Genomic DNA, 24,394 nt, shown 5'->3' with positions numbered 1-24,394 from the left:
TCCTTGTCTTCTCTCCGCCCTCCCTTTTAGGTAAGTTAAAGAGCTGCACCTGAGCCAGCCACTGATTGATTGATTGATTGATTGATTGATTGATTGATTGATTGATTGATTGATTGATTGATGCAGCACAACAGTCAAATAGTGGAGTGGAGTAGGGGAACAGCAAACAGCCAATAAAGCAGCCCGCCCGCTCGCCTGCCCGCCACAATGGACCTACCTGTGTACACTAGATGGATGTGATGGAATGTACTGTCGTCCCTACATTTCAAGAAGAAGTAAGAATTGCAGTTGCAACAAAGCCTTGCTTGCCTACAAAGAGAGCAGCAATTTGGATTTGTTACTATGTTACCTAGAAGAATAACAAACTGTGCAAGGATGGAGGTTGTAGGAGCAAGGAGAAGTTGTCTGTAAAGTTGGTGGATGCCTATTTTCCATTTTGCAGTCCCTTGTCTCCCTCTTGTGGCCTCCTGGAGGCAACTAGCTGTGCAAAAAAAAGACAGCCTGGCGGCCGGCTGTTGCAGTGTTGCCCTCTCAGGCAACACTGAGTGACTGACTGAGCCTCACCGTCTTATATAAAGTTCAGACGGAACTTTGCACGTGTCATAGTGGAGCCCTCAGGATTCCAGAGCCAGCTTTCTGACATCATAATGGGGCCTCAGAGATAAAAGCCTGGGCCCAGGCAGTGTTGGTCAGTGCTGCTCAGCAGGCAGCACTGGACTGGACTGGATTACAGCTGATACAAGGTGTGAAGGAACAAGGGGTGGCTGTGGGCATGCACTTGCTGCCGCTGCCAGTGTTTATCTGCATGGCAGCAGGGCATTTGGGCGTTGCCAGGAAGGCGTTTTTATGTAGATTCCTCCTCTTTCAGCACTGCATTGTGGTGCAAGCAAAAGAAGCAAATCCTGTCTGGCTTCCTCTCCGGCCTTTATTCACCTCCCGTGTAGCTGTGAGTGTGTGAGCCTGCAGGGCCCCATGGAATTGCCTAGAAGTAGGCTGAATCGCTGCAAGGGCTGAACAGCAGTATCGGGCAGGCTCGGGCAACGCGCGGCCCGTTCGGGTTATCGCTTCTCGGCCTTTTGGCTAAGATCAAGTGTAGTATCTGTTCTTATCAGTTTAATATCTGATACGTCCCCTATCTGGGGACCATATATTAAATGGATTTTTAGAACAGGGAGATGGAAATAGAGCTTGCTCTGTCCACTCCACGCATTGACCTGGTATTGCAGTATTTCCAGGACCGGTGCACCCTTTCCTTATGTGTTGACTAAAAGCAGATTCCAAAAGTGTTTTTTGTCTTTGCTATTGTTTCTGTCTTTCTGAAGGGATCTCCCCTTTTAATCCCATTATTTCAACACCTGTTGGACAATGCATGAGTGATAATGAGCTCATTGATTAAATGCAATTAATGAATAGATTGCCACCTCTTGTTGTGTGTCGTCTGTGTTTCTGTGTTTCCGGCATTTCACATTGGAACACCTCATTCACCTTCCTTGTCTTCTCTCCGCCCTCCCTTTTAGGTAAGTTAAAGAGCTGCACCTGAGCCAGCCACTGATTGATTGATTGATTGATTGATTGATTGATTGATTGATTGATTGATTGATTGATGCAGCACAACAGTCAAATAGTGGAGTGGAGTAGGGGAACAGCAAACAGCCAATAAAGCAGCCCGCCCGCTCGCCTGCCCGCCACAATGGACCTACCTGTGTACACTAGATGGATGTGATGGAATGTACTGTCGTCCCTACATTTCAAGAAGAAGTAAGAATTGCAGTTGCAACAAAGCCTTGCTTGCCTACAAAGAGAGCAGCAATTTGGATTTGTTACTATGTTACCTAGAAGAATAACAAACTGTGCAAGGATGGAGGTTGTAGGAGCAAGGAGAAGTTGTCTGTAAAGTTGGTGGATGCCTATTTTCCATTTTGCAGTCCCTTGTCTCCCTCTTGTGGCCTCCTGGAGGCAACTAGCTGTGCAAAAAAAAGACAGCCTGGCGGCCGGCTGTTGCAGTGTTGCCCTCTCAGGCAACACTGAGTGACTGACTGAGCCTCACCGTCTTATATAAAGTTCAGACGGAACTTTGCACGTGTCATAGTGGAGCCCTCAGGATTCCAGAGCCAGCTTTCTGACATCATAATGGGGCCTCAGAGATAAAAGCCTGGGCCCAGGCAGTGTTGGTCAGTGCTGCTCAGCAGGCAGCACTGGACTGGACTGGATTACAGCTGATACAAGGTGTGAAGGAACAAGGGGTGGCTGTGGGCATGCACTTGCTGCCGCTGCCAGTGTTTATCTGCATGGCAGCAGGGCATTTGGGCGTTGCCAGGAAGGCGTTTTTATGTAGATTCCTCCTCTTTCAGCACTGCATTGTGGTGCAAGCAAAAGAAGCAAATCCTGTCTGGCTTCCTCTCCGGCCTTTATTCACCTCCCGTGTAGCTGTGAGTGTGTGAGCCTGCAGGGCCCCATGGAATTGCCTAGAAGTAGGCTGAATCGCTGCAAGGGCTGAACAGCAGTATCGGGCAGGCTCGGGCAACGCGCGGCCCGTTCGGGTTATCGCTTCTCGGCCTTTTGGCTAAGATCAAGTGTAGTATCTGTTCTTATCAGTTTAATATCTGATACGTCCCCTATCTGGGGACCATATATTAAATGGATTTTTAGAACAGGGAGATGGAAATAGAGCTTGCTCTGTCCACTCCACGCATTGACCTGGTATTGCAGTATTTCCAGGACCGGTGCACCCTTTCCTTATGTGTTGACTAAAAGCAGATTCCAAAAGTGTTTTTTGTCTTTGCTATTGTTTCTGTCTTTCTGAAGGGATCTCCCCTTTTAATCCCATTATTTCAACACCTGTTGGACAATGCATGAGTGATAATGAGCTCATTGATTAAATGCAATTAATGAATAGATTGCCACCTCTTGTTGTGTGTCGTCTGTGTTTCTGTGTTTCCGGCATTTCACATTGGAACACCTCATTCACCTTCCTTGTCTTCTCTCCGCCCTCCCTTTTAGGTAAGTTAAAGAGCTGCACCTGAGCCAGCCACTGATTGATTGATTGATTGATTGATTGATTGATTGATTGATTGATTGATTGATGCAGCACAACAGTCAAATAGTGGAGTGGAGTAGGGGAACAGCAAACAGCCAATAAAGCAGCCCGCCCGCTCGCCTGCCCGCCACAATGGACCTACCTGTGTACACTAGATGGATGTGATGGAATGTACTGTCGTCCCTACATTTCAAGAAGAAGTAAGAATTGCAGTTGCAACAAAGCCTTGCTTGCCTACAAAGAGAGCAGCAATTTGGATTTGTTACTATGTTACCTAGAAGAATAACAAACTGTGCAAGGATGGAGGTTGTAGGAGCAAGGAGAAGTTGTCTGTAAAGTTGGTGGATGCCTATTTTCCATTTTGCAGTCCCTTGTCTCCCTCTTGTGGCCTCCTGGAGGCAACTAGCTGTGCAAAAAAAAGACAGCCTGGCGGCCGGCTGTTGCAGTGTTGCCCTCTCAGGCAACACTGAGTGACTGACTGAGCCTCACCGTCTTATATAAAGTTCAGACGGAACTTTGCACGTGTCATAGTGGAGCCCTCAGGATTCCAGAGCCAGCTTTCTGACATCATAATGGGGCCTCAGAGATAAAAGCCTGGGCCCAGGCAGTGTTGGTCAGTGCTGCTCAGCAGGCAGCACTGGACTGGACTGGATTACAGCTGATACAAGGTGTGAAGGAACAAGGGGTGGCTGTGGGCATGCACTTGCTGCCGCTGCCAGTGTTTATCTGCATGGCAGCAGGGCATTTGGGCGTTGCCAGGAAGGCGTTTTTATGTAGATTCCTCCTCTTTCAGCACTGCATTGTGGTGCAAGCAAAAGAAGCAAATCCTGTCTGGCTTCCTCTCCGGCCTTTATTCACCTCCCGTGTAGCTGTGAGTGTGTGAGCCTGCAGGGCCCCATGGAATTGCCTAGAAGTAGGCTGAATCGCTGCAAGGGCTGAACAGCAGTATCGGGCAGGCTCGGGCAACGCGCGGCCCGTTCGGGTTATCGCTTCTCGGCCTTTTGGCTAAGATCAAGTGTAGTATCTGTTCTTATCAGTTTAATATCTGATACGTCCCCTATCTGGGGACCATATATTAAATGGATTTTTAGAACAGGGAGATGGAAATAGAGCTTGCTCTGTCCACTCCACGCATTGACCTGGTATTGCAGTATTTCCAGGACCGGTGCACCCTTTCCTTATGTGTTGACTAAAAGCAGATTCCAAAAGTGTTTTTTGTCTTTGCTATTGTTTCTGTCTTTCTGAAGGGATCTCCCCTTTTAATCCCATTATTTCAACACCTGTTGGACAATGCATGAGTGATAATGAGCTCATTGATTAAATGCAATTAATGAATAGATTGCCACCTCTTGTTGTGTGTCGTCTGTGTTTCTGTGTTTCCGGCATTTCACATTGGAACACCTCATTCACCTTCCTTGTCTTCTCTCCGCCCTCCCTTTTAGGTAAGTTAAAGAGCTGCACCTGAGCCAGCCACTGATTGATTGATTGATTGATTGATTGATTGAATGATTGATTGATTGATTGATTGATGCAGCACAACAGTCAAATAGTGGAGTGGAGTAGGGGAACAGCAAACAGCCAATAAAGCAGCCCGCCCGCTCGCCTGCCCGCCACAATGGACCTACCTGTGTACACTAGATGGATGTGATGGAATGTACTGTCGTCCCTACATTTCAAGAAGTAAGAATTGCAGTTGCAACAAAGCCTTGCTTGCCTACAAAGAGAGCAGCAATTTGGATTTGTTACTATGTTACCTAGAAGAATAACAAACTGTGCAAGGATGGAGGTTGTAGGAGCAAGGAGAAGTTGTCTGTAAAGTTGGTGGATGCCTATTTTCCATTTTGCAGTCCCTTGTCTCCCTCTTGTGGCCTCCTGGAGGCAACTAGCTGTGCAAAAAAAAGACAGCCTGGCGGCCGGCTGTTGCAGTGTTGCCCTCTCAGGCAACACTGAGTGACTGACTGAGCCTCACCGTCTTATATAAAGTTCAGACGGAACTTTGCACGTGTCATAGTGGAGCCCTCAGGATTCCAGAGCCAGCTTTCTGACATCATAATGGGGCCTCAGAGATAAAAGCCTGGGCCCAGGCAGTGTTGGTCAGTGCTGCTCAGCAGGCAGCACTGGACTGGACTGGATTACAGCTGATACAAGGTGTGAAGGAACAAGGGGTGGCTGTGGGCATGCACTTGCTGCCGCTGCCAGTGTTTATCTGCATGACAGCAGGGCATTTGGGCGTTGCCAGGAAGGCGTTTTTATGTAGATTCCTCCTCTTTCAGCACTGCATTGTGGTGCAAGCAAAAGAAGCAAATCCTGTCTGGCTTCCTCTCCGGCCTTTATTCACCTCCCGTGTAGCTGTGAGTGTGTGAGCCTGCAGGGCCCCATGGAATTGCCTAGAAGTAGGCTGAATCGCTGCAAGGGCTGAACAGCAGTATCGGGCAGGCTCGGGCAACGCGCGGCCCGTTCGGGTTATCGCTTCTCGGCCTTTTGGCTAAGATCAAGTGTAGTATCTGTTCTTATCAGTTTAATATCTGATACGTCCCCTATCTGGGGACCATATATTAAATGGATTTTTAGAACAGGGAGATGGAAATAGAGCTTGCTCTGTCCACTCCACGCATTGACCTGGTATTGCAGTATTTCCAGGACCGGTGCACCCTTTCCTTATGTGTTGACTAAAAGCAGATTCCAAAAGTGTTTTTTGTCTTTGCTATTGTTTCTGTCTTTCTGAAGGGATCTCCCCTTTTAATCCCATTATTTCAACACCTGTTGGACAATGCATGAGTGATAATGAGCTCATTGATTAAATGCAATTAATGAATAGATTGCCACCTCTTGTTGTGTGTCGTCTGTGTTTCTGTGTTTCCGGCATTTCACATTGGAACACCTCATTCACCTTCCTTGTCTTCTCTCCGCCCTCCCTTTTAGGTAAGTTAAAGAGCTGCACCTGAGCCAGCCACTGATTGATTGATTGATTGATTGATTGATTGATTGATTGATTGATTGATTGATGCAGCACAACAGTCAAATAGTGGAGTGGAGTAGGGGAACAGCAAACAGCCAATAAAGCAGCCCGCCCGCTCGCCTGCCCGCCACAATGGACCTACCTGTGTACACTAGATGGATGTGATGGAATGTACTGTCGTCCCTACATTTCAAGAAGAAGTAAGAATTGCAGTTGCAACAAAGCCTTGCTTGCCTACAAAGAGAGCAGCAATTTGGATTTGTTACTATGTTACCTAGAAGAATAACAAACTGTGCAAGGATGGAGGTTGTAGGAGCAAGGAGAAGTTGTCTGTAAAGTTGGTGGATGCCTATTTTCCATTTTGCAGTCCCTTGTCTCCCTCTTGTGGCCTCCTGGAGGCAACTAGCTGTGCAAAAAAAAGACAGCCTGGCGGCCGGCTGTTGCAGTGTTGCCCTCTCAGGCAACACTGAGTGACTGACTGAGCCTCACCGTCTTATATAAAGTTCAGACGGAACTTTGCACGTGTCATAGTGGAGCCCTCAGGATTCCAGAGCCAGCTTTCTGACATCATAATGGGGCCTCAGAGATAAAAGCCTGGGCCCAGGCAGTGTTGGTCAGTGCTGCTCAGCAGGCAGCACTGGACTGGACTGGATTACAGCTGATACAAGGTGTGAAGGAACAAGGGGTGGCTGTGGGCATGCACTTGCTGCCGCTGCCAGTGTTTATCTGCATGGCAGCAGGGCATTTGGGCGTTGCCAGGAAGGCGTTTTTATGTAGATTCCTCCTCTTTCAGCACTGCATTGTGGTGCAAGCAAAAGAAGCAAATCCTGTCTGGCTTCCTCTCCGGCCTTTATTCACCTCCCGTGTAGCTGTGAGTGTGTGAGCCTGCAGGGCCCCATGGAATTGCCTAGAAGTAGGCTGAATCGCTGCAAGGGCTGAACAGCAGTATCGGGCAGGCTCGGGCAACGCGCGGCCCGTTCGGGTTATCGCTTCTCGGCCTTTTGGCTAAGATCAAGTGTAGTATCTGTTCTTATCAGTTTAATATCTGATACGTCCCCTATCTGGGGACCATATATTAAATGGATTTTTAGAACAGGGAGATGGAAATAGAGCTTGCTCTGTCCACTCCACGCATTGACCTGGTATTGCAGTATTTCCAGGACCGGTGCACCCTTTCCTTATGTGTTGACTAAAAGCAGATTCCAAAAGTGTTTTTTGTCTTTGCTATTGTTTCTGTCTTTCTGAAGGGATCTCCCCTTTTAATCCCATTATTTCAACACCTGTTGGACAATGCATGAGTGATAATGAGCTCATTGATTAAATGCAATTAATGAATAGATTGCCACCTCTTGTTGTGTGTCGTCTGTGTTTCTGTGTTTCCGGCATTTCACATTGGAACACCTCATTCACCTTCCTTGTCTTCTCTCCGCCCTCCCTTTTAGGTAAGTTAAAGAGCTGCACCTGAGCCAGCCACTGATTGATTGATTGATTGATTGATTGATTGATTGATTGATTGATTGATTGATTGATGCAGCACAACAGTCAAATAGTGGAGTGGAGTAGGGGAACAGCAAACAGCCAATAAAGCAGCCCGCCCGCTCGCCTGCCCGCCACAATGGACCTACCTGTGTACACTAGATGGATGTGATGGAATGTACTGTCGTCCCTACATTTCAAGAAGAAGTAAGAATTGCAGTTGCAACAAAGCCTTGCTTGCCTACAAAGAGAGCAGCAATTTGGATTTGTTACTATGTTACCTAGAAGAATAACAAACTGTGCAAGGATGGAGGTTGTAGGAGCAAGGAGAAGTTGTCTGTAAAGTTGGTGGATGCCTATTTTCCATTTTGCAGTCCCTTGTCTCCCTCTTGTGGCCTCCTGGAGGCAACTAGCTGTGCAAAAAAAAGACAGCCTGGCGGCCGGCTGTTGCAGTGTTGCCCTCTCAGGCAACACTGAGTGACTGACTGAGCCTCACCCACTGGCGTAGCTATAGGGGTCGCAGCGGTCGCAATTGCGACCGGGCCCAGAAGCCAGGGGGGCCCACGGCCCCCCCGCACCACATCAATAAAAAGTTACTATAGTAACTCGGGCCGCGGGCCCCTGTTACTATAGTAACATACTTTACTTACCTTCCTGGTTCCGGATCGCAGCGGAGGCCCTGACGTCAAGCGCTGTGCGCAGCGCATGACGTCACAGCGCTATGCGCCGCACACAGCATCGAGACTACAGAACTCCCGCCGCGGCCGAAGAGGAAGGTAAGGTTAGCCCTGACAGGCGGGGTCCGACTCCCGGGACCCGCCAATCAGCTGTTTTGAAGGGGCCGCAGCACTCGTACGAGAGCTGCTCCCCTTCATTCCTGTCACTTCATTCCGGTCACACTGTGAATCGGTGTCGGCGATTCACAGTGTGAGCGAGTAGTGAAATGAAGGGGAAGCAGCTCTCGTACGAGTGCTGCGGCCCCTTCAAAACAGCTGATTTGCGGGTCCCGGGCGACACATCAGCTATTGATGGCCTATCCTGTGGATACGCCATCAATGTTTAGGGACTGCACAACCCCTAAGCCTACGATGTATCAGGCTTAGGGGGCCCATGAGACAGGATCACAGATTGTGTGATCCTGTCTGCTGGGCCCTGTATCTAAGCCAATCACATGGTAGGCTTAGATACATGGCCCATGCGTGATCCTGTCTGCTGGGCCCTGTATCTAAGCCTACCACACTGTAGGTTTAGATACAGGGCCCCAGTACACAGTAATCTTATACTGTATAAGATTACTGTCTGCTGGACCCTGTATCTAAGCCTACCTTGTGGTAGGCTTAGATACAGGGTCCCACAGACAGTATCACACATGGGCCCTGTATCTAAGCCTTAGGGTATGTGCACAGACACTAATTACGTCCGTAATTGACGGACGTATTTCGGCCGCAAGTCCCGGACCGAACACAGTGCAGGGAGCCGGGCTCCTAGCATCATAGTTATGTACGATGCTAGGAGTCCCTGCCTCGCTGCAGGACAACTGTCCCGTACTGTAATCATGTTTTCAGTACGGGACAGTAGTTCCACGGAGAGGCAGGGACTCCTAGCATCGTACATAAGTATGATGCTAGGAGCCCGGCTCCCTGCACTGTGTTCGGTCCGGTACTTGCGGCCGAAATACGTCCGTCAATTACGGACGTAATTAGTGTGTGTGCACATACCCTAACACACGTGTTACTAATCATATTTTGTGTGTTTTCTTACAAGTTCGGTCGTTGGACTACGCCGGATTCCTGGACTACTTCGATGACAGCTTTTTTTTTATTATCAATAAAATGGTTAATGAGGGTTGTGTGTTTTTTTTTTATTTCAATAAAATATTTTTTCTATGTCTTTGTGTTTTTTTTTTAAACTATATTACTACCGCCTTAGTAATGGCCGCCGGCTGATTGACAGCGTCCATTGCTAAGGCGGGACTTAGTGTTAGCGGATGCAGAGGCTAACACTAACCCCCATTATTACCCCGTTACCCACCACCACCAGGGGTGCTGGGAAGAGCCGGGTACGATCCAGTACCTGACCATCTGTAGTGATGGTCGGCTACTGGGGTGGCCGGAGGCTGGTATTATCAGGAGGGGAAAGGCCAAAAACAGTGGCCCTTCCCATCCTGGTAATGCGGCCTGCTGCTGCTTTATTGTATCTGGCTGGTTATGAAAAATGGGGGGGACCCCACGTCATTTAAAAAAAACAAAAAAAAAATAATAATTGGAAAGAACGATTTCGGGTCCCCCCCAATTTTCATAACCAGCCAGATACAACACAGCAGCAGCAGGCAGCATTACAAGGGTGGGAAGGGCCACTGTTTTTGGCCTTCCCCAGCCTAATACCAGCCTGCGGCCACCCCGGTGCCTGCCCGTCACTACAGATGGTCGGGTACTGGTTTGTACCCGGCTCTTCCCAATACCCCTGGTGGCGGTGGGTACCTGGGTAATAATGGCGGTTAGTGTAGCCTTTGCACCGGCTAACATTAAGCCTCGCCTTAGTAATGGAGGATGTCAATCAGCCAGCGGCCATTACTAAGGCGGTGATAATAACGTTTAAAAAGATACAAGCACATAGAAAAAATATTTTATTGAAATAAAAAAACACAACCCTCATTAACCATTTTATTGAGAATAAAAAAAACGCCGTCATTGAAGTCCTCGAATCCGAAGTCCAACAACCGAACCTGTAAAAAAAACACAAACACACAAAAATAATCAGTAACACAAAAAGAAGCAAAATTATTATTCTTACCTATCCTGGGTCCAGCGCTGGAGACGCAATGTCAACGAGCTGGGCCCTGTATCTAATCCTATCATGTGTGATACAGTCTGCTGAGCTGTGTATCTAATCCAATCATGTGTGATACTGTCTGCTGGGCCCTATATCTAATCCGATCATGTGTGATACTGTCTGCTGAGCCACTGTATCTAATCCTATCATGTGTGATACTGTCTGCTGAGCCACTGTATCTAATCCTATCATGTGTGGTACTGTCTGCTGAGCCACTGTATCTAATCCTATCATGTGTGATACTGTCTGCTGAGCCACTGTATCTAATCCTATCATGTGTGGTACTGTCTGCTGAGCCACTGTATCTAATCCTATCATGTGTGGTACTGTCTGCTGAGCCACTGTATCTAATCCTATCATGTGTGATACTGTCTGCTGAGCTGTGTATCTAATCCTATCATGTGTGATACTGCCTTCTGAGCCACTGTATCTAATCCTATCATGTGTGATACTGTCTGCTCAGCCACTGTATCTAATCCTATCCATAGTTTATAGGGTCGTAGTGCTATAGATATGCTGTCTCATATACACACTTTTTTTTGGGGGCGGACACACTTGTATTGGGGCTATTTCCCGGACATTTTAAGCCCTGAGGGTATGTTCACACGGCAGCGTCTGTTACGGCTGAAATTACTGTGCTGTTTTCAGGAGAAAACAGCACCGTAATTTCAGCCGTAATGGCATGTGCAGGCGTCTTTTGCTGCGTCCATTACGGACGTAATTGAAGCTGGTTTTCCATGGAGTCCATGGAAAACGGCTCCATTTACGTCTGAAGAAGTGACAGGCACTTTTTTACGCGCCGCCTTTTGACAGCGGCTCGTAAAAAAAATGACCGTCGGCACATCGTAAGACCCATTCAAATGAATGGGCAGATGTTTGCCGACGCTTTTGAGCCGCATTTTCGGACGTAATTCAATGCTAAAACGCCCGAATTACGTCCGTAAATAGTGTGTGTGAACCCAGCCTTAGTGACGCCCCGGCTGCTAGTGCTGCATTGTTGGGTCACTTAGGAGACCCAGCGGTGCAGCTGAAAGCGGACCGTCGGCCATGAGAAGTTTGTGGGGGGGGGGGGCCCAGTAAGAATTTTTGCATCGGGGCCCATGAGCCTCTAGCTACGCCCCTGGCCTCACCGTCTTATATAAAGTTCAGACGGAACTTTGCACGTGTCATAGTGGAGCCCTCAGGATTCCAGAGCCAGCTTTCTGACATCATAATGGGGCCTCAGAGATAAAAGCCTGGGCCCAGGCAGTGTTGGTCAGTGCTGCTCAGCAGGCAGCACTGGACTGGACTGGATTACAGCTGATACAAGGTGTGAAGGAACAAGGGGTGGCTGTGGGCATGCACTTGCTGCCGCTGCCAGTGTTTATCTGCATGGCAGCAGGGCATTTGGGCGTTGCCAGGAAGGCGTTTTTATGTAGATTCCTCCTCTTTCAGCACTGCATTGTGGTGCAAGCAAAAGAAGCAAATCCTGTCTGGCTTCCTCTCCGGCCTTTATTCACCTCCCGTGTAGCTGTGAGTGTGTGAGCCTGCAGGGCCCCATGGAATTGCCTAGAAGTAGGCTGAATCGCTGCAAGGGCTGAACAGCAGTATCGGGCAGGCTCGGGCAACGCGCGGCCCGTTCGGGTTATCGCTTCTCGGCCTTTTGGCTAAGATCAAGTGTAGTATCTGTTCTTATCAGTTTAATATCTGATACGTCCCCTATCTGGGGACCATATATTAAATGGATTTTTAGAACAGGGAGATGGAAATAGAGCTTGCTCTGTCCACTCCACGCATTGACCTGGTATTGCAGTATTTCCAGGACCGGTGCACCCTTTCCTTATGTGTTGACTAAAAGCAGATTCCAAAAGTGTTTTTTGTCTTTGCTATTGTTTCTGTCTTTCTGAAGGGATCTCCCCTTTTAATCCCATTATTTCAACACCTGTTGGACAATGCATGAGTGATAATGAGCTCATTGATTAAATGCAATTAATGAATAGATTGCCACCTCTTGTTGTGTGTCGTCTGTGTTTCTGTGTTTCCGGCATTTCACATTGGAACACCTCATTCACCTTCCTTGTCTTCTCTCCGCCCTCCCTTTTAGGTAAGTTAAAGAGCTGCACCTGAGCCAGCCACTGATTGATTGATTGATTGATTGATTGATTGATTGATTGATTGATTGATTGATTGATTGATTGATGCAGCACAACAGTCAAATAGTGGAGTGGAGTAGGGGAACAGCAAACAGCCAATAAAGCAGCCCGCCCGCTCGCCTGCCCGCCACAATGGACCTACCTGTGTACACTAGATGGATGTGATGGAATGTACTGTCGTCCCTACATTTCAAGAAGAAGTAAGAATTGCAGTTGCAACAAAGCCTTGCTTGCCTACAAAGAGAGCAGCAATTTGGATTTGTTACTATGTTACCTAGAAGAATAACAAACTGTGCAAGGATGGAGGTTGTAGGAGCAAGGAGAAGTTGTCTGTAAAGTTGGTGGATGCCTATTTTCCATTTTGCAGTCCCTTGTCTCCCTCTTGTGGCCTCCTGGAGGCAACTAGCTGTGCAAAAAAAAGACAGCCTGGCGGCCGGCTGTTGCAGTGTTGCCCTCTCAGGCAACACTGAGTGACTGACTGAGCCTCACCGTCTTATATAAAGTTCAGACGGAACTTTGCACGTGTCATAGTGGAGCCCTCAGGATTCCAGAGCCAGCTTTCTGACATCATAATGGGGCCTCAGAGATAAAAGCCTGGGCCCAGGCAGTGTTGGTCAGTGCTGCTCAGCAGGCAGCACTGGACTGGACTGGATTACAGCTGATACAAGGTGTGAAGGAACAAGGGGTGGCTGTGGGCATGCACTTGCTGCCGCTGCCAGTGTTTATCTGCATGGCAGCAGGGCATTTGGGCGTTGCCAGGAAGGCGTTTTTATGTAGATTCCTCCTCTTTCAGCACTGCATTGTGGTGCAAGCAAAAGAAGCAAATCCTGTCTGGCTTCCTCTCCGGCCTTTATTCACCTCCCGTGTAGCTGTGAGTGTGTGAGCCTGCAGGGCCCCATGGAATTGCCTAGAAGTAGGCTGAATCGCTGCAAGGGCTGAACAGCAGTATCGGGCAGGCTCGGGCAACGCGCGGCCCGTTCGGGTTATCGCTTCTCGGCCTTTTGGCTAAGATCAAGTGTAGTATCTGTTCTTATCAGTTTAATATCTGATACGTCCCCTATCTGGGGACCATATATTAAATGGATTTTTAGAACAGGGAGATGGAAATAGAGCTTGCTCTGTCCACTCCACGCATTGACCTGGTATTGCAGTATTTCCAGGACCGGTGCACCCTTTCCTTATGTGTTGACTAAAAGCAGATTCCAAAAGTGTTTTTTGTCTTTGCTATTGTTTCTGTCTTTCTGAAGGGATCTCCCCTTTTAATCCCATTATTTCAACACCTGTTGGACAATGCATGAGTGATAATGAGCTCATTGATTAAATGCAATTAATGAATAGATTGCCACCTCTTGTTGTGTGTCGTCTGTGTTTCTGTGTTTCCGGCATTTCACATTGGAACACCTCATTCACCTTCCTTGTCTTCTCTCCGCCCTCCCTTTTAGGTAAGTTAAAGAGCTGCACCTGAGCCAGCGATTGATTGATTGATTGATTGATTGATTGATTGATTGATTGATGCAGCACAACAGTCAAATAGTGGAGTGGAGTAGGGGAACAGCAAACAGCCAATAAAGCAGCCCGCCTGCCCGCCACAATGGACCTACCTGTGTACACTAGATGGATGTGATGGAATGTACTGTCGTCCCTACATTTCAAGAAGAAGTAAGAATTGCAGTTGCAACAAAGCCTTGCTTGCCTACAAAGAGAGCAGCAATTTGGATTTGTTACTATGTTACCTAGAAGAATAACAAACTGTGCAAGGATGGAGGTTGTAGGAGCAAGGAGAAGTTGTCTGTAAAGTTGGTGGATGCCTATTTTCCATTTTGCAGTCCCTTGTCTCCCTCTTGTGGCCTCCTGGAGGCAACTAGCTGTGCAAAAAAAAGACAGCCTGGCGGCCGGCTGTTGCAGTGTTGCCCTCTCAGGCAACACTGAGTGACTGACTGAGCCTCACCGTCTTATATAAAGTTCAGACGGAACTTTGCACGTGTCATAGTGGAGCCCTCAGGATTCCAGAGCCAGCTTTCTGACATCATAATGGGGCCTCAGAGATAAAAGCCTGGGCCCAGGCAGTGTTGGTCAGTGCTGCTCAGCAGGCAGCACTGGACTGGACTGGATTACAGCTGATACAAGGTGTGAAGGAACAAGGGGTGGCTGTGGGCATGCACTTGCTGCCGCTGCCAGTGTTTATCTGCATGGCAGCAGGGCATTTGGGCGTTGCCAGGAAGGCGTTTTTATGTAGATTCCTCCTCTTTCAGCACTGCATTGTGGTGCAAGCAAAAGAAGCAAATCCTGTCTGGCTTCCTCTCCGGCCTTTATTCACCTCCCGTGTAGCTGTGAGTGTGTGAGCCTGCAGGGCCCCATGGAATTGCCTAGAAGTAGGCTGAATCGCTGCAAGGGCTGAACAGCAGTATCGGGCAGGCTCGGGCAACGCGCGGCCCGTTCGGGTTATCGCTTCTCTGCCTTTTGGCTAAGATCAAGTGTAGTATCTGTTCTTATCAGTTTAATATCTGATACGTCCCCTATCTGGGGACCATATATTAAATGGATTTTTAGAACAGGGAGATGGAAATAGAGCTTGCTCTGTCCACTCCACGCATTGACCTGGTATTGCAGTATTTCCAGGACCGGTGCACCCTTTCCTTATGTGTTGACTAAAAGCAGATTCCAAAAGTGTTTTTTGTCTTTGCTATTGTTTCTGTCTTTCTGAAGGGATCTCCCCTTTTAATCCCATTATTTCAACACCTGTTGGACAATGCATGAGTGATAATGAGCTCATTGATTAAATGCAATTAATGAATAGATTGCCACCTCTTGTTGTGTGTCGTCTGTGTTTCTGTGTTTCCGGCATTTCACATTGGAACACCTCATTCACCTTCCTTGTCTTCTCTCCGCCCTCCCTTTTAGGTAAGTTAAAGAGCTGCACCTGAGCCAGCCACTGATTGATTGATTGATTGATTGATTGATTGATTGATTGATTGATTGATGCAGCACAACAGTCAAATAGTGGAGTGGAGTAGGGGAACAGCAAACAGCCAATAAAGCAGCCCGCCCGCTCGCCTGCCCGCCACAATGGACCTACCTGTGTACACTAGATGGATGTGATGGAATGTACTGTCGTCCCTACATTTCAAGAAGAAGTAAGAATTGCAGTTGCAACAAAGCCTTGCTTGCCTACAAAGAGAGCAGCAATTTGGATTTGTTACTATGTTACCTAGAAGAATAACAAACTGTGCAAGGATGGAGGTTGTAGGAGCAAGGAGAAGTTGTCTGTAAAGTTGGTGGATGCCTATTTTCCATTTTGCAGTCCCTTGTCTCCCTCTTGTGGCCTCCTGGAGGCAACTAGCTATGCAAAAAAAAGACAGCCTGGCGGCCGGCTGTTGCAGTGTTGCCCTCTCAGGCAACACTGAGTGACTGACTGAGCCTCACCGTCTTATATAAAGTTCAGACGGAACTTTGCAAGTGGAGCCCTCAGGATTCCAGAGCCAGCTTTCTGACATCATAATGGGGCCTCAGAGATAAAAGCCTGGGCCCAGGCAGTGTTGGTCAGTGCTGCTCAGCAGGCAGCACTGGACTGGACTGGATTACAGCTGATACAAGGTGTGAAGGAACAAGGGGTGGCTGTGGGCATGCACTTGCTGCCGCTGCCAGTGTTTATCTGCATGGCAGCAGGGCATTTGGGCGTTGCCAGGAAGGCGTTTTTATGTAGATTCCTCCTCTTTCAGCACTGCATTGTGGTGCAAGCAAAAGAAGCAAATCCTGTCTGGCTTCCTCTCCGGCCTTTATTCACCTCCCGTGTAGCTGTGAGTGTGTGAGCCTGCAGGGCCCCATGGAATTGCCTAGAAGTAGGCTGAATCGCTGCAAGGGCTGAACAGCAGTATCGGGCAGGCTCGGGCAACGCGCGGCCCGTTCGGGTTATCGCTTCTCGGCCTTTTGGCTAAGATCAAGTGTAGTATCTGTTCTTATCAGTTTAATATCTGATACGTCCCCTATCTGGGGACCATATATTAAATGGATTTTTAGAACAGGGAGATGGAAATAGAGCTTGCTCTGTCCACTCCACGCATTGACCTGGTATTGCAGTATTTCCAGGACCGGTGCACCCTTTCCTTATGTGTTGACTAAAAGCAGATTCCAAAAGTGTTTTTTGTCTTTGCTATTGTTTCTGTCTTTCTGAAGGGATCTCCCCTTTTAATCCCATTATTTCAACACCTGTTGGACAATGCATGAGTGATAATGAGCTCATTGATTAAATGCAATTAATGAATAGATTGCCACCTCTTGTTGTGTGTCGTCTGTGTTTCTGTGTTTCCGGCATTTCACATTGGAACACCTCATTCACCTTCCTTGTCTTCTCTCCGCCCTCCCTTTTAGGTAAGTTAAAGAGCTGCACCTGAGCCAGCCACTGATTGATTGATTGATTGATTGATTGATTGATTGATTGATTGATTGATTGATTGATGCAGCACAACAGTCAAATAGTGGAGTGGAGTAGGGGAACAGCAAACAGCCAATAAAGCAGCCCGCCCGCTCGCCTGCCCGCCACAATGGACCTACCTGTGTACACTAGATGGATGTGATGGAATGTACTGTCGTCCCTACATTTCAAGAAGAAGTAAGAATTGCAGTTGCAACAAAGCCTTGCTTGCCTACAAAGAGAGCAGCAATTTGGATTTGTTACTATGTTACCTAGAAGAATAACAAACTGTGCAAGGATGGAGGTTGTAGGAGCAAGGAGAAGTTGTCTGTAAAGTTGGTGGATGCCTATTTTCCATTTTGCAGTCCCTTGTCTCCCTCTTGTGGCCTCCTGGAGGCAACTAGCTGTGCAAAAAAAAGACAGCCTGGCGGCCGGCTGTTGCAGTGTTGCCCTCTCAGGCAACACTGAGTGACTGACTGAGCCTCACCGTCTTATATAAAGTTCAGACGGAACTTTGCACGTGTCATAGTGGAGCCCTCAGGATTCCAGAGCCAGCTTTCTGACATCATAATGGGGCCTCAGAGATAAAAGCCTGGGCCCAGGCAGTGTTGGTCAGTGCTGCTCAGCAGGCAGCACTGGACTGGACTGGATTACAGCTGATACAAGGTGTGAAGGAACAAGGGGTGGCTGTGGGCATGCACTTGCTGCCGCTGCCAGTGTTTATCTGCATGGCAGCAGGGCATTTGGGCGTTGCCAGGAAGGCGTTTTTATGTAGATTCCTCCTCTTTCAGCACTGCATTGTGGTGCAAGCAAAAGAAGCAAATCCTGTCTGGCTTCCTCTCCGGCCTTTATTCACCTCCCGTGTAGCTGTGAGTGTGTGAGCCTGCAGGGCCCCATGGAATTGCCTAGAAGTAGGCTGAATCGCTGCAAGGGCTGAACAGCAGTATCGGGCAGGCTCGGGCAACGCGCGGCCCGTTCGGGTTATCGCTTCTCGGCCTTTTGGCTAAGATCAAGTGTAGTATCTGTTCTTATCAGTTTAATATCTGATACGTCCCCTATCTGGGGACCATATATTAAATGGATTTTTAGAACAGGGAGATGGAAATAGAGCTTGCTCTGTCCACTCCACGCATTGACCTGGTATTGCAGTATTTCCAGGACCGGTGCACCCTTTCCTTATGTGTTGACTAAAAGCAGATTCCAAAAGTGTTTTTTGTCTTTGCTATTGTTTCTGTCTTTCTGAAGGGATCTCCCCTTTTAATCCCATTATTTCAACACCTGTTGGACAATGCATGAGTGATAATGAGCTCATTGATTAAATGCAATTAATGAATAGATTGCCACCTCTTGTTGTGTGTCGTCTGTGTTTCTGTGTTTCCGGCATTTCACATTGGAACACCTCATTCACCTTCCTTGTCTTCTCTCCGCCCTCCCTTTTAGGTAAGTTAAAGAGCTGCACCTGAGCCAGCCACTGATTGATTGATTGATTGATTGATTGATTGATTGATTGATTGATTGATTGATTGATTGATGCAGCACAACAGTCAAATAGTGGAGTGGAGTAGGGGAACAGCAAACAGCCAATAAAGCAGCCCGCCCGCTCGCCTGCCCGCCACAATGGACCTACCTGTGTACACTAGATGGATGTGATGGAATGTACTGTCGTCCCTACATTTCAAGAAGAAGTAAGAATTGCAGTTGCAACAAAGCCTTGCTTGCCTACAAAGAGAGCAGCAATTTGGATTTATTACTATGTTACCTAGAAGAATAACAAACTGTGCAAGGATGGAGGTTGTAGGAGCAAGGAGAAGTTGTCTGTAAAGTTGGTGGATGCCTATTTTCCATTTTGCAGTCCCTTGTCTCCCTCTTGTGGCCTCCTGGAGGCAACTAGCTGTGCAAAAAAAAGACAGCCTGGCGGCCGGCTGTTGCAGTGTTGCCCTCTCAGGCAACACTGAGTGACTGACTGAGCCTCACCGTCTTATATAAAGTTCAGACGGAACTTTGCACGTGTCATAGTGGAGCCCTCAGGATTCCAGAGCCAGCTTTCTGACATCATAATGGGGCCTCAGAGATAAAAGCCTGGGCCCAGGCAGTGTTGGTCAGTGCTGCTCAGCAGGCAGCACTGGACTGGACTGGATTACAGCTGATACAAGGTGTGAAGGAACAAGGGGTGGCTGTGGGCATGCACTTGCTGCCGCTGCCAGTGTTTATCTGCATGGCAGCAGGGCATTTGGGCGTTGCCAGGAAGGCGTTTTTATGTAGATTCCTCCTCTTTCAGCACTGCATTGTGGTGCAAGCAAAAGAAGCAAATCCTGTCTGGCTTCCTCTCCGGCCTTTATTCACCTCCCGTGTAGCTGTGAGTGTGTGAGCCTGCAGGGCCCCATGGAATTGCCTAGAAGTAGGCTGAATCGCTGCAAGGGCTGAACAGCAGTATCGGGCAGGCTCGGGCAACGCGCGGCCCGTTTCGGGTTATCGCTTCTCGGCCTTTTGGCTAAGATCAAGTGTAGTATCTGTTCTTATCAGTTTAATATCTGATACGTCCCCTATCTGGGGACCATATATTAAATGGATTTTTAGAACAGGGAGATGGAAATAGAGCTTGCTCTGTCCACTCCACGCATTGACCTGGTATTGCAGTATTTCCAGGACCGGTGCACCCTTTCCTTATGTGTTGACTAAAAGCAGATTCCAAAAGTGTTTTTTGTCTTTGCTATTGTTTCTGTCTTTCTGAAGGGATCTCCCCTTTTAATCCCATTATTTCAACACCTGTTGGACAATGCATGAGTGATAATGAGCTCATTGATTAAATGCAATTAATGAATAGATTGCCACCTCTTGTTGTGTGTCGTCTGTGTTTCTGTGTTTCCGGCATTTCACATTGGAACACCTCATTCACCTTCCTTGTCTTCTCTCCGCCCTCCCTTTTAGGTAAGTTAAAGAGCTGCACCTGAGCCAGCCACTGATTGATTGATTGATTGATTGATTGATTGATTGATGCAGCACAACAGTCAAATAGTGGAGTGGAGTAGGGGAACAGCAAACAGCCAATAAAGCAGCCCGCCCGCTCGCCTGCCCGCCACAATGGACCTACCTGTGTACACTAGATGGATGTGATGGAATGTACTGTCGTCCCTACATTTCAAGAAGAAGTAAGAATTGCAGTTGCAACAAAGCCTTGCTTGCCTACAAAGAGAGCAGCAATTTGGATTTGTTACTATGTTACCTAGAAGAATAACAAACTGTGCAAGGATGGAGGTTGTAGGAGCAAGGAGAAGTTGTCTGTAAAGTTGGTGGATGCCTATTTTCCATTTTGCAGTCCCTTGTCTCCCTCTTGTGGCCTCCTGGAGGCAACTAGCTGTGCAAAAAAAAGACAGCCTGGCGGCCGGCTGTTGCAGTGTTGCCCTCTCAGGCAACACTGAGTGACTGACTGAGCCTCACCGTCTTATATAAAGTTCAGACGGAACTTTGCACGTGTCATAGTGGAGCCCTCAGGATTCCAGAGCCAGCTTTCTGACATCATAATGGGGCCTCAGAGATAAAAGCCTGGGCCCAGGCAGTGTTGGTCAGTGCTGCTCAGCAGGCAGCACTGGACTGGACTGGATTACAGCTGATACAAGGTGTGAAGGAACAAGGGGTGGCTGTGGGCATGCACTTGCTGCCGCTGCCAGTGTTTATCTGCATGGCAGCAGGGCATTTGGGCGTTGCCAGGAAGGCGTTTTTATGTAGATTCCTCCTCTTTCAGCACTGCATTGTGGTGCAAGCAAAAGAAGCAAATCCTGTCTGGCTTCCTCTCCGGCCTTTATTCACCTCCCGTGTAGCTGTGAGTGTGTGAGCCTGCAGGGCCCCATGGAATTGCCTAGAAGTAGGCTGAATCGCTGCAAGGGCTGAACAGCAGTATCGGGCAGGCTCGGGCAACGCGCGGCCCGTTCGGGTTATCGCTTCTCGGCCTTTTGGCTAAGATCAAGTGTAGTATCTGTTCTTATCAGTTTAATATCTGATACGTCCCCTATCTGGGGACCATATATTAAATGGATTTTTAGAACAGGGAGATGGAAATAGAGCTTGCTCTGTCCACTCCACGCATTGACCTGGTATTGCAGTATTTCCAGGACCGGTGCACCCTTTCCTTATGTGTTGACTAAAAGCAGATTCCAAAAGTGTTTTTTGTCTTTGCTATTGTTTCTGTCTTTCTGAAGGGATCTCCCCTTTTAATCCCATTATTTCAACACCTGTTGGACAATGCATGAGTGATAATGAGCTCATTGATTAAATGCAATTAATGAATAGATTGCCACCTCTTGTTGTGTGTCGTCTGTGTTTCTGTGTTTCCGGCATTTCACATTGGAACACCTCATTCACCTTCCTTGTCTTCTCTCCGCCCTCCCTTTTAGGTAAGTTAAAGAGCTGCACCTGAGCCAGCCACTGATTGATTGATTGATTGATTGATTGATTGATTGATTGATTGATTGATTGATTGATTGATGCAGCACAACAGTCAAATAGTGGAGTGGAGTAGGGGAACAGCAAACAGCCAATAAAGCAGCCCGCCCGCTCGCCTGCCCGCCACAATGGACCTACCTGTGTACACTAGATGGATGTGATGGAATGTACTGTCGTCCCTACATTTCAAGAAGAAGTAAGAATTGCAGTTGCAACAAAGCCTTGCTTGCCTACAAAGAGAGCAGCAATTTGGATTTGTTACTATGTTACCTAGAAGAATAACAAACTGTGCAAGGATGGAGGTTGTAGGAGCAAGGAGAAGTTGTCTGTAAAGTTGGTGGATGCCTATTTTCCATTTTGCAGTCCCTTGTCTCCCTCTTGTGGCCTCCTGGAGGCAACTAGCTGTGCAAAAAAAAGACAGCCTGGCGGCCGGCTGTTGCAGTGTTGCCCTCTCAGGCAACACTGAGTGACTGACTGAGCCTCACCGTCTTATATAAAGTTCAGACGGAACTTTGCACGTGTCATAGTGGAGCCCTCAGGATTCCAGAGCCAGCTTTCTGACATCATAATGGGGCCTCAGAGATAAAAGCCTGGGCCCAGGCAGTGTTGGTCAGTGCTGCTCAGCAGGCAGCACTGGACTGGACTGGATTACAGCTGATACAAGGTGTGAAGGAACAAGGGGTGGCTGTGGGCATGCACTTGCTGCCGCTGCCAGTGTTTATCTGCATGGCAGCAGGGCATTTGGGCGTTGCCAGGAAGGCGTTTTTATGTAGATTCCTCCTCTTTCAGCACTGCATTGTGGTGCAAGCAAAAGAAGCAAATCCTGTCTGGCTTCCTCTCCGGCCTTTATTCACCTCCCGTGTAGCTGTGAGTGTGTGAGCCTGCAGGGCCCCATGGAATTGCCTAGAAGTAGGCTGAATCGCTGCAAGGGCTGAACAGCAGTATCGGGCAGGCTCGGGCAACGCGCGGCCCGTTCGGGTTATCGCTTCTCGGCCTTTTGGCTAAGATCAAGTGTAGTATCTGTTCTTATCAGTTTAATATCTGATACGTCCCCTATCTGGGGACCATATATTAAATGGATTTTTAGAACAGGGAGATGGAAATAGAGCTTGCTCTGTCCACTCCACGCATTGACCTGGTATTGCAGTATTTCCAGGACCGGTGCACCCTTTCCTTATGTGTTGACTAAAAGCAGATTCCAAAAGTGTTTTTTGTCTTTGCTATTGTTTCTGTCTTTCTGAAGGGATCTCCCCTTTTAATCCCATTATTTCAACACCTGTTGGACAATGCATGAGTGATAATGAGCTCATTGATTAAATGCAATTAATGAATAGATTGCCACCTCTTGTTGTGTGTCGTCTGTGTTTCTGTGTTTCCGGCATTTCACATTGGAACACCTCATTCACCTTCCTTGTCTTCTCTCCGCCCTCCCTTTTAGGTAAGTTAAAGAGCTGCACCTGAGCCAGCCACTGATTGATTGATTGATTGATTGATTGATTGATTGATTGATTGATTGATTGATTGATTGATGCAGCACAACAGTCAAATAGTGGAGTGGAGTAGGGGAACAGCAAACAGCCAATAAAGCAGCCCGCCCGCTCGCCTGCCCGCCACAATGGACCTACCTGTGTACACTAGATGGATGTGATGGAATGTACTGTCGTCCCTACATTTCAAGAAGAAGTAAGAATTGCAATTGCAACAAAGCCTTGCTTGCCTACAAAGAGAGCAGCAATTTGGATTTGTTACTATGTTACCTAGAAGAATAACAAACTGTGCAAGGATGGAGGTTGTAGGAGCAAAGAGAAGTTGTCTGTAAAGTTGGTGGATGCCTATTTTCCATTTTGCAGTCCCTTGTCTCCCTCTTGTGGCCTCCTGGAGGCAACTAGCTGTGCAAAAAAAAGACAGCCTGGCGGCCGGCTGTTGCAGTGTTGCCCTCTCAGGCAACACTGAGTGACTGACTGAGCCTCACCGTCTTATATAAAGTTCAGACGGAACTTTGCACGTGTCATAGTGGAGCCCTCAGGATTCCAGAGCCAGCTTTCTGACATCATAATGGGGCCTCAGAGATAAAAGCCTGGGCCCAGGCAGTGTTGGTCAGTGCTTCTCAGCAGGCAGCACTGGACTGGACTGGATTACAGCTGATACAAGGTGTGAAGGAACAAGGGGTGGCTGTGGGCATGCACTTGCTGCCGCTGCCAGTGTTTATCTGCATGGCAGCAGGGCATTTGGGCGTTGCCAGGAAGGCGTTTTTATGTAGATTCCTCCTCTTTCAGCACTGCATTGTGGTGCAAGCAAAAGAAGCAAATCCTGTCTGGCTTCCTCTCCGGCCTTTATTCACCTCCCGTGTAGCTGTGAGTGTGTGAGCCTGCAGGGCCCCATGGAATTGCCTAGAAGTAGGCTGAATCGCTGCAAGGGCTGAACAGCAGTATCGGGCAGGCTCGGGCAACGCGCGGCCCGTTCGGGTTATCGCTTCTCGGCCTTTTGGCTAAGATCAAGTGTAGTATCTGTTCTTATCAGTTTAATATCTGATACGTCCCCTATCTGGGGACAATATATTAAATGGATTTTTAGAACAGGGAGATGGAAATAGAGCTTGCTCTGTCCACTCCACGCATTGACCTGGTATTGCAGTATTTCCAGGACCGGTGCACCCTTTCCTTATGTGTTGACTAAAAGCAGATTCCAAAAGTGTTTTCTGTCTTTGCTATTGTTTCTGTCTTTCTGAAGGGATCTCCCCTTTTAATCCCATTATTTCAACACCTGTTGGACAATGCATGAGTGATAATGAGCTCATTGATTAAATGCAATTAATGAATAGATTGCCACCTCTTGTTGTGTGTCGTCTGTGTTTCTGTGTTTCCGGCATTTCACATTGGAACACCTCATTCACCTTCCTTGTCTTCTCTCCGCCCTCCCTTTTAGGTAAGTTAAAGAGCTGCACCTGAGCCAGCCACTGATTGATTGATTGATTGATTGATTGATTGATTGATGCAGCACAACAGTCAAATAGTGGAGTGGAGTAGGGGAACAGCAAACAGCCAATAAAGCAGCCCGCCCGCTCGCCTGCCCGCCACAATGGACCTACCTGTGTACACTAGATGGAT

At 48.0% G+C, this 24,394-nt stretch overlaps 14 non-coding genes across 14 annotated transcripts; all 14 read left to right on the top strand.

Moving 5' to 3' along the window:
* Nucleotides 1-1,060: 1,060 nt before the first annotated feature.
* Nucleotides 1,061-1,251, top strand: LOC142724749 (U2 spliceosomal RNA). The gene has a single exon (XR_012876232.1). It is a non-coding gene; the product is annotated as a U2 spliceosomal RNA (small nuclear RNA).
* Nucleotides 1,252-2,543: 1,292 nt separating this feature from the next.
* On the top strand, nt 2,544-2,734 carry LOC142724748 (U2 spliceosomal RNA). Its single transcript, XR_012876231.1, has one exon. It is a non-coding gene; the product is annotated as a U2 spliceosomal RNA (small nuclear RNA).
* A 1,288-nt stretch (nt 2,735-4,022) lies between these two features.
* Nucleotides 4,023-4,213, top strand: LOC142724747 (U2 spliceosomal RNA). Its single transcript, XR_012876230.1, has one exon. It is a non-coding gene; the product is annotated as a U2 spliceosomal RNA (small nuclear RNA).
* A 1,289-nt stretch (nt 4,214-5,502) lies between these two features.
* LOC142724746 (U2 spliceosomal RNA) lies at nt 5,503-5,693 on the top strand. Its single transcript, XR_012876229.1, has one exon. It is a non-coding gene; the product is annotated as a U2 spliceosomal RNA (small nuclear RNA).
* A 1,288-nt stretch (nt 5,694-6,981) lies between these two features.
* On the top strand, nt 6,982-7,172 carry LOC142724745 (U2 spliceosomal RNA). Its single transcript, XR_012876228.1, has one exon. It is a non-coding gene; the product is annotated as a U2 spliceosomal RNA (small nuclear RNA).
* A 4,758-nt stretch (nt 7,173-11,930) lies between these two features.
* Nucleotides 11,931-12,121, top strand: LOC142724744 (U2 spliceosomal RNA). The gene has a single exon (XR_012876227.1). It is a non-coding gene; the product is annotated as a U2 spliceosomal RNA (small nuclear RNA).
* A 1,300-nt stretch (nt 12,122-13,421) lies between these two features.
* LOC142724742 (U2 spliceosomal RNA) lies at nt 13,422-13,612 on the top strand. The gene has a single exon (XR_012876226.1). It is a non-coding gene; the product is annotated as a U2 spliceosomal RNA (small nuclear RNA).
* A 1,268-nt stretch (nt 13,613-14,880) lies between these two features.
* Nucleotides 14,881-15,071, top strand: LOC142724760 (U2 spliceosomal RNA). Its single transcript, XR_012876242.1, has one exon. It is a non-coding gene; the product is annotated as a U2 spliceosomal RNA (small nuclear RNA).
* A 1,276-nt stretch (nt 15,072-16,347) lies between these two features.
* On the top strand, nt 16,348-16,538 carry LOC142724741 (U2 spliceosomal RNA). Its single transcript, XR_012876225.1, has one exon. It is a non-coding gene; the product is annotated as a U2 spliceosomal RNA (small nuclear RNA).
* A 1,292-nt stretch (nt 16,539-17,830) lies between these two features.
* LOC142724740 (U2 spliceosomal RNA) lies at nt 17,831-18,021 on the top strand. The gene has a single exon (XR_012876224.1). It is a non-coding gene; the product is annotated as a U2 spliceosomal RNA (small nuclear RNA).
* A 1,297-nt stretch (nt 18,022-19,318) lies between these two features.
* Nucleotides 19,319-19,509, top strand: LOC142724739 (U2 spliceosomal RNA). The gene has a single exon (XR_012876223.1). It is a non-coding gene; the product is annotated as a U2 spliceosomal RNA (small nuclear RNA).
* A 1,272-nt stretch (nt 19,510-20,781) lies between these two features.
* Nucleotides 20,782-20,972, top strand: LOC142724737 (U2 spliceosomal RNA). The gene has a single exon (XR_012876221.1). It is a non-coding gene; the product is annotated as a U2 spliceosomal RNA (small nuclear RNA).
* A 1,296-nt stretch (nt 20,973-22,268) lies between these two features.
* Nucleotides 22,269-22,459, top strand: LOC142724736 (U2 spliceosomal RNA). The gene has a single exon (XR_012876220.1). It is a non-coding gene; the product is annotated as a U2 spliceosomal RNA (small nuclear RNA).
* Nucleotides 22,460-23,755: 1,296 nt separating this feature from the next.
* On the top strand, nt 23,756-23,946 carry LOC142724718 (U2 spliceosomal RNA). The gene has a single exon (XR_012876205.1). It is a non-coding gene; the product is annotated as a U2 spliceosomal RNA (small nuclear RNA).
* The last annotated feature ends 448 nt before the right edge of the window (nt 23,947-24,394 follow it).

Source organism: Rhinoderma darwinii, unplaced genomic scaffold (assembly GCF_050947455.1).
Source record: "Rhinoderma darwinii isolate aRhiDar2 unplaced genomic scaffold, aRhiDar2.hap1 Scaffold_588, whole genome shotgun sequence".
In the NCBI taxonomy this organism is placed as follows: Eukaryota; Metazoa; Chordata; class Amphibia; order Anura; family Rhinodermatidae; genus Rhinoderma; species Rhinoderma darwinii.
The sequence above is the reverse complement of the archived record's forward strand: the minus strand, read 5'-3'. Positions and strand labels throughout refer to the sequence as shown.